The sequence below is a fragment of the Nuphar pumila genome, chromosome 6 (genome assembly GCF_984573655.1).
Source record: "Nuphar pumila chromosome 6, dmNupPumi1.hap1.1, whole genome shotgun sequence".
In the NCBI taxonomy this organism is placed as follows: domain Eukaryota; kingdom Viridiplantae; phylum Streptophyta; class Magnoliopsida; order Nymphaeales; family Nymphaeaceae; genus Nuphar; species Nuphar pumila.
Window position 1 is genome coordinate 130,749,351 of NC_143254.1, and position 12,514 is coordinate 130,761,864.

The following is a 12,514-nucleotide window of genomic DNA, read 5'->3' on the forward strand; positions in this document are numbered from 1 at the left end:
ACAGAGGTAATTGAACCAAGGATCAATCTTATGCTCTACTCTATTCAACTTGTCTAAATCATATTCTAATTTCTAAATGCACATAGAATCAGGCATGTGCTATGAATTTTCAGAAAATGCACATTTTGAAAACATGATGTTTGTTTTGAATGATTGAAATATTTAGAATAGGTATCACATGGAAAATCGTGAATTTGGGATTTGAAATAAAATCGATTTGAGGAATCCTTGACATTTGGTGAAAATCGATTCTGAGAGACTTGGTTTCTCTGAATCCAAACTTGGAAATTGAAATTCTAACTTAGAAAATTTGAATTTGGAACTTGGAAATACTTGAAATATCATTGGCAAATCCATATTCTTTTGAATAAGACTTAGAAAAATTCTAACTTCAAACTTTGAAATTGACTGCATAACTTTGGAAAATTGAGTTTATGAACTTGAGAAACACTTGAAATATTCTTTGAAATTCAATGCTTTTGGGAAAATCGATTTTGCTATAAGACTTGGGAGATTTTGAGGAAATGAACTTCTTTGAATTGAGATTTGAATTGGAATTGGCAAATGCATGAAATGAATGAATATGGATTTGAGGAATTGAGAAATACTTTTTGTATTTTTGAGAAATGCAGTGCATTTTTAAAGTTAGCCTAAGAGTGTAGGCTGAATGTGGCTAATGTGAAGATCATAAATCTAAGTATCATTCGTATTCTGACTATGGCCATAAATACAAATTCCACCAAGTTTATAAACTTCATAGAAGCTAGTGCATGTGTCATTTGTGTAGACCATGGTGAATTTGTAAAAATATGCATGAATCATCATCCATCACACATTAAAATTATAAAAATAAACTATATGCAATGCAACCTAAGCTAAGCAGGAAATGTAAATTCTTATTCCAAAGTTTACATCACTATTGAAATTTAAATACATGAAAAATAAAGTCTTCAATGTACCTGCAAAACTAGAAAACTTGGTTAATGAAAATATGTTGGCTTTTCTAGATTTATCCAGTAATATGTAGAAATTGTTGGATTTTGCTAGATATAAGCCTTTTCCTTGATTCCCTTAAATAAAAATGATAAAGTATGAAATAAAATGGAATAAATAAGGAAGATAAGATATGAAATTTCGAAATTAGGGTCCAAATGACCAAAATACCCCTAATAACAAGACTATGGCCTTGAAATTAGGGTTTTTTAGAAAGATATTTGGATAAAATGCAAGTTTTGAAATTTGAATGGAATAAGCTAAGCTAAATATGATGTGACATGATTAAAAATATGGAAATTAGGGTTAAGGATTTCGAAATTGAGGTCAAATGACCAAATTGCCCCCGATAGCAAGACTATGGCCTTGAAATCAGGGTTTTCTGAAATAGATTTTGGTAAAAACTTTGGTTTTATGCACTAAATGAAATCAAATGAGCATCAAATTAAACCTAAAGCATCCTAATATGATTATGAACATAATTAAACCCTAAAAATATATGCTTATGCACGAAAATCCAATAATATCACAAAAACTGTGATTTTAGCAGTGTTTTTGGATCTTTCAGGAACCCGGTTTTGCAATTTGCTTAATTCAGCCATCAAATGGATTCCAAAATCCATAAAAATTGGTACCTGAACTTGTTATAACCCTAATGTCGAATTGGAATTATAAAAATAATTTTTTGACATTAAATTAATCCGAAAATTGCATTAAACCCTAAAAATATGCTATTTTTGACCTAATTCACCAACCAGTCTCAGTCCAAGACCTGAACCAGGGGTCAAATCTCCATGAAAATTTATGAAATTTTACAGAGACTAACTAAGAAGAGAAACAGAGATTTCCCAATTTACAGATCGGAAAAAGCATCTCCGGTTAGGGAGAAACCCTTCCGGCAATCTGAGCTAAAATATATCACTTTTAACAGGGATTAAAACGGCTACTTCAGATTGAAAATACAGACATAAATAACAATCCTAAACAAAAATCTCTGAAATTTTAGTGGTGAACAGTAGCCAGAAAAATAATAATACTCACTTTTTACAGATCTAAAATCGGATCTGTGGTTTGGGATTTATGACTAACACAAGTCTGATTAGGGTTTTGGTAAACCCTAACGCGTTTTAAATTTAAAAACAGATTCTCTGAAAGGGGAAAAATAATAAACAGTGATAAAAAAATCCGAAAATTTCACAGCAGACAGATCTACTCAATGTGAATCCTTATCACTTTACAGATCTAAAATCGGATATGAGATGAGAGAAATATCATTACAGCAAGTTACCTTCTTGATTTTAACCATGATTTTAAAGCTTTAAAAACCCGGTTTGATGTCTGATTTTTTTGACAAGGTTCCCAAGATCCAAAACCTCTGGTTTTTTACAGTAACTCAATAACTCATGCATGCATCACATATAAATAAATCAGAAATAAACAATGAGTACTTCAATCCGAAATAACATTATCTTTACTGTTCTAAACCTAAAACACACAGAAATTTAAGAAACTTGAAAAATCATGCATTAACTAATGTAAATCAATAAAATAAACCATAAAACAGTAAATAAAAATTATTTCTATGCTATAGAACGTAAAAAAATATGAATAAAACATGAAAATAAAATAAAAATAGGAAATCAATGGCTGGAATTTGATATCACCTTTAAAACATAGATTTAACCCATTAAAAGGGTAAATCATATATTTTATTGGTTAATAATGTAAAGAATCATATTAAAATCAATTCTAATGGATTAAAATCCCTGTAAATCACATAAAACAGGGTTAGATCACCTTCTTGGATCGTTCTTGCTGATTCTTGATGGTTCTTGAGGTTAAACCATGGTTGGATCTTCATAAGGAGGGGTGTCCAAGCCTAGATCTAGGTTTAAATCATTAAAAACACTAAATAAAATATTAAAAATTGAAGAAATTATTTACCTTGGAGTTGCAGCAATGGAGGAAGGCTGGAGAGGAGAGATAAGCTCCAAGAATCCAATAGGAGGTGGCTGGACAATTTGTCCCCCCTATAGCCCCTTTTTATAGAAAATTTTTAGGTTTTTAAAAAAATGGAAATTTTGGAAATTTTGGACTCTAAAGGGGGGCCGATTTTGGGCTGTAGTTACTATCCTACCCCTAGCCTAAATTATCCTATTTAATACCTAATTAACCCCTAGACTCTCCTAAAAAATCCCCAAATGTAACGCCACTTGGCATTTTTAACATTTGAGTTTTAAAACACTAGTTTTAAAAACTAACTTTCAAAAATGAGTTTTTCAAAATAGTTTTAACTCTTCTAAACCTCTAACATTAACCAAGACATCAACTAACCCTAGTCTAGCCCTGACTGACTCGAATATGGCGCCACCTCGAGTGGGCCCTACTTGAGTTTTTCAAAAAGCGATTTTAAAACTTGAAATTGAAGGAGTTTTCAAAAGGATTTTCAAAAGTAATCTTAAAATTAGAATTTTTGAAATGGCATAGGGTTCTAACTGAATTAGAATTCCTCTGGATATGGTGCCAACTGAGTGGGCCCACATTGAGTTTTGGAAATTTTGAAATAAACATTGAAAATGGCTTTGAAAAAGGGTTAAAATCGACATTTGAAATTCAAGATCTTTGAAAATAGGGTCTCAAGCGAACTGGAACTCCGAGTTAGAGTCCTGAACTCTTAGGACTCTGAGATTTTAAATTTTAGAATTCAAATAAAAGAATTTTTGAAAGATTTTATCGAGAAATGATGAAATAAGTCAGAAAACACAGTCAGGGTTAGACTCCTAACTCGATCGAACTCTAAAATAGAGTCCTGAACTAACTGGACTCTGTAAAATGACCTGAATTTTGAAAACAAATGGAAATAAATGAAAATTGAAGTAAACAAACTTCAAAACAGATTTTTGACTGGATTTGGACTCTGGGACAGAGTCCTGATCGGACTGAAACTTTCAAAATTTTAAGAAATTTGATGAATAGAGGAATTCAGAAGCGACACCATCTCAATGGGCCTCATCTGTGAATTGAAATCGATTAAAATTTGAATTTGAAATGAATCCAGATTGTTTTCTGAGAAAATATTTCGAAATATAAAGTCCTGGGGTTGGAAAATGACAGAATGTTGAATAAAAACCCAAGTTTTAAAATTGTTTTTGAAAGAAAAGTTTTAAAACTCAAATCTGGATTGAATGTTTTGAAAACAAGAGTGCTGCATCTCGAAAATGAGATAGGATGACATGCAATACTATGCAATGCGATGAAATGATATGCAAAAATGTATGCAGTGATATGCAATGCTATGTAGTGCAATGAAATGGTATGCCGAATGCATGCAATGATATGCAATGACACATGAAATGTAAGTACTGGATGAGGGTAAAAATTTTGGGTGTTTACAAATACTTGATGTGAATTATTTGAATGTATTGTATGACATATGTTATTTGTTAGAATATGGTTCGTGGAGGTTATAGTGGTCGCTCATCCAGTAGTAGCCAGGCTCAGCCTTCATCTTCACGGGCTCCTGTGATAGGTATATCATATAACTAATTGGATGCTTAATTAGTTCAAATGCGCATTCTGAGAATTTCTAATGTATTTTTTTACAGATGATGTTGCGCCTGTACACGATCCACCTACACCAGTTGATCACACAAGTCAACAACCAACACAGGAAACAGGGTCTTCTCAGGCTGGCATAAGAAGACTCATTCGAATAGTGTATATCGATAATCGACCGTAAGTATTTTGTTTTCAATTATTGCATATCTTTTAAATATTTTATATTGATATTTACTGTGTAACAATTCATGTGCAACACGAGGTTTGAGCCACAAGAAGTAGTACGGGAGATTAGGAATTCACTTCTTCAACATCTACCAGGACCAGTTGCTCAATGGAAAGAGTACCCAAAGGAGGTGTTAGACAGATTGTGGTCCTCATTCATGGTATACAGTTGTTCCTCATAGTTAATGTGTTTCATATTTAATTTATTTAAGCAATGTCTACTAACTTTCTGAAAATATTTGTAGGTTTCGAATCGCTTTGCAACTACGGTGGAAGAAAATGATGCAAGGAAGGTGTGGCAGAAGGTGGCTGCCAATCGATTTGCAGACATGCTGCACACTATGAAGACTGCAGCAAAAAAAGCATCTGGCGTAGTAGATGATCCATTACTGTGGAAGGGCCATGGTCCTATTACTATCAGGAGAGATTACTGGGATGAAATGTGCGATAAGTGGGCGGGAGATGCATTTAGAAATCGCTCTGCGAAGGCTGCACAAAATCGATTGAAGATGCCCGAAGCCCATCTACACACAGGTGGATCTAAGACATTTGGGAGTCACCTAAAGAAAATGGTAACTCATCAATATATAATATTAATTTTATAAGTATTGTTGCAAACTTGTGTACTAAATCTTTTGTCATTTAACTTCGCAGGAAGCAAAAAAAAGAGGCAGTGTACCATATAAGGATGTGTTTGTAGAAACACATAAACGGAAGACCACGGGAGTCTTCGTATCAGAGAAGGCGAGAACGACAACGGTATGTATTAATTCTATTAATAATCATTGCAATATATATGCAAGTTATCATAATGTTATCATTAATTATTAATGAATACTTTAAACATTATTTTGTAGGAGGCATATGAGCAACAGATGGTAGAGCGATATGGCGATGACGCTACTCAGCATCCATCATTTGATCCTACAGCATGGGTGACTGCAGCAGGTGAACCCAAAAAAGGTCGCGTGTTCGGGTTTGGGAGTAATATGAACACTTCACCAGTTATTGGTTCTTCCAGTTACGGCTCACCGACTTCTTGCGCCGACATAACCTCCAAGCAACCGACTATTCTTTCCGGTGATGATGTACGCCAGATCATTAATGAATCACTGAATAACTACTTCCAATACACCGTCGCCCCCTTTCTTCGAAATGAGATCAAGGCCGCTGTTCAGGATAGGGGATCTTCGATTCCAGGTCCCTCTCAGGTATAATCACATATTCAGTTTTTTGTCTGCCTTAGAACACATATGAGCATAATCGAATCACATATATAACTTTTTGCCTGCCTAAGAACACATATGAGCATGTTATAATCACATATTCAGTTTTTTGACTGCCTTAGAGCACATATGAGCATGCTATAATAACATATAGAGTTTTTTTATTGCATTAGAGCACATATGAGCATGCTATAATCACATATAAAGTTTTTTTGCCTGCCTAAGAACATATATGAGCATGATAGAATCACATATAAAGTTTTTTTGACTGCATCAGAACACATATGAGCATGCTATAATCACATATTCAGTTTTTTGACTGCCTAAGAACACATATGAGCATGTTATAATCACATATTCAGTTTTTTGACTGCCTTAGAGCACATATGAGCATGCTATAATAACATATAGAGTTTTTTTATTGCATTAGAGCACATATGAGCATGCTATAATCACATATAAAGTTTTTTTGCCTGCCTAAGAACACATATGAGCATGATAGAATCACATATAAAGTTTTTTTGACTGCATTAGAACACATATGAGCATGCTATAATCACATATTCAGTTTTTTGACTGCCTAAGAACACATATGAGCATATTATAATCACATATTCAGTTTGTTGACTGCCTTAGCACACATATGAGCATGCTATAATAACATATAGAGTTTTTTTACTGCCTTAGAACACATATGAACATGCTATATATCATTTATGATAGAATCACATATAAATTTTTTTGCTTTGCCTGCCTTAGAGCACATATGAGCATGCTATATTCACATATTCAATTTTTTGACTGCCTTAGCACACATATGAGCATGATCGAATCACATATATAGTTTTTTGTCTGCCTTAAAGCACATCTGAGCATGGTAGAATCACATATAGAGTTTTTCTAGATGCCTTAGAACACATATGAACATGCTATAATCACATATTCAATTTTTTTACTGCCTTAGCACAAATATGAGAATGATAGAATCACATATATGTATATATATATATATATATATATATATATATATATATATATATATATATATATATATATATATATATAACTTTTTGTCTGCCTTAGAGCACATATGATCATGATCGAATCACATATAGAGTTTTTTTATTGCCTTAGATCACACATGAGCACATGATAGAATCACATATAGTGTGTAATTTATTTCATTATATTTTGTTTATCAATACTGACTGTTCTTTTCTTGTGTAAGCTGCTAGCGATAATCAGCATAGTAGAGCTGAAGGGACAGATAAAAACAATGAACAAGAAGACGCACAAAATCTTGGCGATGATTAGAGGACTGTGTTGAAGAAGTTCTATTTTTTTATGTTTTCTAATTGTAATTGTTGAATTGTAAATAATTAAACTTCTTAATTTTAAGGTAGAACGATTAATTGTTGTAGATTCTTGTTATATGAATTTTTTTGTGTGGTTTGTTTTTTATTTACAGGAAATATAAATTGTACAGGAAATAGAAATTGCTCGGTATTTAATTTTCAAATAATTTTTTATTTTATTTTTTTTCGTGTTTGTGACAGATTAGCGACGGAACCATCCGTCACTATTCATATTAATCTAGCGACGGCATAGCGACGGAAGTAAATCCGTCGCCAAGCCGTGGTCGCCGTTTAGTACCGGCGGATTGGCGACGGAATATAGCGCTCGTTATTCCGTCGCAATTAGCGACGGACCTGGCGACGGAATAATTCCGTCGTCAGTTAGCGTCGAAATATTCGCGACGTAAGCATACTGTCGCCTCGTTGTCGCTAACCATGTTAGCGACGGATTAGCGACGGAATGTGGTCGTCGCTAATCTACTGCTTTGTTGTAGTGTCAGTTTATTTTAGTTTTTATTTAGAATTGAATTTTTAATGTAATGGAACCATCTTAGATCCAAAATAGACTTAGGGTTTCCTTTGTTTCCCTATAAATACTCATTATAGGGGTTTAATGATTGAGATTATGCATATTTTTCTGAATTCTATGAGTTATTTTATTGCAGAATTTTCATTATTCTCATAGTTTAATCTGTATACGAGTAGAGTAACATGATTTTTTTTTGTGTCCTCGGATTAGAGGGTGCATGGTGTACCAGAGGGAGGGTTAGTGTTGGAGAAGAGGGGTGAGGGAGAGCTAGGGGTTAGGACAAGTTGGGTAAGAATAGGGTTAGAGTATTTGAATCAGCGGGGAGTGGGGGCAAGATCATCATTTGGTACAAATTTAACTATAGTTATAATCTAAGGATGATCAGGTTGAGTGTATACTAAGGGAGGACTACTATGCACTAACGGCAGGAAAGGTGGGAACTGATTTTCAAAAAATCCATCCCTACATTTTATGATATATATATATATATATATATATATATATATATTAGACCCCACTTTTCCTTTTGCCCCCAATCTGCCCTATAGGTTTTAAGTGTTTTATGACAGAAGCGTTTAGCATTGATCGATTTAGTGAGAAACATGATTTTACTAGCCTGAAAAAACTGGTACCTTCATAGCCATTAATTTTGGATCACCAAAAAAACTTGTACACAGGTTAGATTCCGTTGATATAAAAGCTGGTTCCCACTAAAAAAACCTATATATCACATCTACGGTGTTAGACATGATAAAAAATATTTAAACTATGATTTTTGAAGGGGCCTAATGAGACCTAACAAAAAAGAGGCCTAAAGAACACATCTCTCTCTCTCTCTCTCTCTCTCTCTCTATATATATATATATATATATATATATATATATATATATATATATATATATATATATATATAACCAGAATGGACCTGCTCCCAAGATACTGTGATGCCAAGCTTTGTCTAATATGTGATCTCTCTCTCTCTCTCTCTATAAACAAAAAAAAAGAGAGCACATACTATTTCCAGTAATTTGCTCTCAGGGTTCACCATCAACAGTCAACCACGGCAAGAGGCTGCCCGAGCGATTGTGGTAATGGAATTTATAGCAAGGCAAATGCAAGCTCCCTGACCTTGCAAATCTGCATGCAAGTAAATGGAGTCTGATTGAACCCCGAGGGGGTTTGGTGTAGTGGGGTGGGGCCAGAACGTCATAGAGATGGTTGAGGTTCCGTTTCTGCCAGTGAGGGTCCTAGGCTCAGAGTTTTACGCCTTTGGGCCGACGACCATAGGCTTGGCAGGCTACCTATGGCTGTGCCAGTGCGACCAGGTCTTCGAGCCCCAACACAGTTTCTTTGGGTGATAAATAAATAAATTAAACAGAAGCTTGATTGGACCTCCAGCCTAAATCCAACACTTGATTATCAGATATGGATCTAGAAAGAAGATCCAAATGTGTATTAGATAAGATTATCTATATTTAGATCTATATATTTTCTCTATCAGTATTCAAATGTGAATCAAATCAGATCTTTTTTAACATCTTTTACATCTAAAACCCTCATTTTCAACCTTTTATTACTAGATCTAGTATTACCATATGAAATTCATGTCTGGATTCCAGCCCAAATAGTTTCATGGAATCTAATTAGATCCAGATTTAGGCCGAACTATAATCCAACCTGCACCCATATATATTGTTTTTTCAATAACGAGGAGAAGCCATGGGTATAGTTTGGACATCCTGCACAGGCCGAGATGTGCCACATTGACCACAACTATGTTTTGGTATAAAACTCCATGAGTAACCCCACTCCCCCTCCTGCCCACCAGTCACAATTTCTTGCCAAACATATATATATATATATATATATATATATATATATATATATATATATATATATATATATATTGTATGATTTTTCTGTGGTATCAGAGTTAAGTTTGGTTTACCAACTGGTGCTTCGCGTGATTGGTAGGAGCTGTCTCTTTGTGGTGGACGTTGCAGGTTCAAAACCCAATGGTACGTTGTAGGGATCTGACTAACCCCAGCTTGCTTTTCAAAAAAAAGACTGTCAAGTTTGGTTCACTCTGGGGTCTTTATACAAAAGAGTCAAGCTAATAGATGAAAATGTTACACCATACGCACACGCATTTTCTAAGAGATGCAACAGCAAGACATGACCATACTTCAACAACGGGGGCTCCACGTGGTTGGTAGGAGTTGTCCATGTGGTGGGACATTACAGGTTCAAACCCCAGTGGTACCTTGAATAATAACTGGTGGGGGGTCTGCCGGCTTTCACTTTCCAAAAAAAAATAAAACAATACATGACCATACTTCAGAAAATCTTGGATCAGGATATTATATACAAACACGTAATCATGCTATATTTTGAAAGTACAACTGACGTAAACCAAGATACTCTTATTAATATAAACAAAAACTGTTGTTAGTCAAGTTGGATTCTAAAAAATGCAGAGGGAAAACTAAGTCAACATGAAAAAATCTGAAAAAATCAATATACTTTCCAGTGAACATTGGCCCATTCTTGCTGTATATTATCTGGTTTCTGCATCCACAACCACAAGGATTGAGATATGTAGCATTGAACCTTCTTCAGTCTGCATTCACAAGGAATACTTTAGGAAATGCTGAAATCTTGGATCTGGATATTGTATTGAATCAATCTTATCCTGCCATAACATAACTAGTACGTCATCTGATTCCTTTTCTTATTTGACCCAATGTTTAACATCTGGGACACCTGTTACATGATCAGCTGGGGTGTATAAATGTCCATGTAACTATATATGTGCAAGACTCAACTATGTGAGCATCACATGACACATGCAAACGTGGGCAACAAGTTGGACACTGACCTCACTGATGAGACTTCTATGCCATTTTTTTTTGGGGTTCAAGCTAAAGGATGGCTTGCCCCAAGGGAGTTGGCGTAGTGAGGTCGGGCCTTGGCTGCTAGACCGGCAGTCAAGGTTCGATTCCCATGGGCGTCACCCCTCAGTGCAAGCCAATGCGTAGCATAGGCCCGAGAGCAGGAGTCCTAGCCTCAGAGTTTTATGCAGCCAGCATGACGACCATAGGTATGTCTGGCTGAGCAGCACAATCAGCCCTTCATGCCTTGTGCGGTTTCTTTGAGTTATAAATTCAAAAAAAAAAACAAACAAACTAAAGGATAGCTATATAAGAAAATTCGAACGCGAGACCACTGGGTTATCATACTGAGACCTAGTCATCCATCCAGCTAGCTCATTCAACCCACTCAATTGACACTTTTGACTCACGTTTGACTCCAATAAAAGAAAAATCAGGTATAATCACATTGCACACTTTAAATGTGCTGTTGCACCCGAGGTCCTGAACACCTGCCATATGCTGTTGGCCCCACAGCTGACAGGCTGTACGGAAGGATGGAGGGTGCTCAGGTGCGAAATCACATAAAAAGTGTGCAATGTGATTGCACCGGATCTAGTCTCTACTCAAATCTAGCAATTGATTGAACTAGAACCGAGGGAATTCTGACAAATCAAGCTCCTTCGTTCCATCAACCAATGCTCATTCTTGCAATGACTCGGGATTTTCACCTATATCCATTCCGGGTCCTGAATCAAGTTGTTAATTGCATGACCCTTGAGTTGTTCCAATGGCTATATAGTTTTTTTTTCCCTTTTTGAGATACAAGCTTAATTTGGATAAGCCCGTGGGATTCGAACTTGAGACGGGGTCGTGATGAGCGACCTAACCGTCTAGACAACTGATTCCACCTCATGACTTTATGGTGAGCGGCATCATTGGGACTTTGATTTTTTCAAAACGAGATATCCGGACTACCTCATCTTTTTTTTGATGTTCCTATCTATTATATTGAAGTATTTTTTTTATTTTTTTTAATTAAAAAAAAGTTTCAATATACCATGATATGTATACATATATACGAAAATTGGTAGCTGCTCTCTCGTTAGGTACTCAAACGAAGGTCACTCACGCTGTGGCATGATGGACGCTCAGCGTCTTTTTTGGGCAAAAAAAGAAGAAGAATTTTTACTGGAATTACGATAGAACCAGTAAAAGTTTGATGGGCCTTTTACTGGCGCTATGTTACCACAAGTAAACGTTTTTTTTGCGCATAAAAGACTATTTTAGTGCGGTAAAAGTTTAAAACTCTTCAGTGAGACTTTTAGTCGTGCTATTTTAGCGACACTAAATTTTTTTTTTGCAAAAATGATGCTGAGTATCCATCACACCGCGTGATGGACGTTCAGCGTGAGCGACCTCCATTTGAGCACCTAACTAGTGAGCAGCTACCAATTTTCGTGTTATATATATATATATATATATATATATATATATATATATATATATATGGAATTCTTAAGTTTATCGTATGGTTTTCTTTTCCTAATAAATTATATGTGAGTATAGTTTTCATTGACAATGGATTGTTACGGACCACGGTGCCACATTTCATACCACAAAAATATTATATGGCATTCACGTCAATCACTAGATGAGAACCGCGACAAATGTCACAATATCTTTGAAAATATCAAAATATTTTCAGTCATATCAAACAACCAGAGCGTCATGATATCATTTTCGAAAATTTATTAA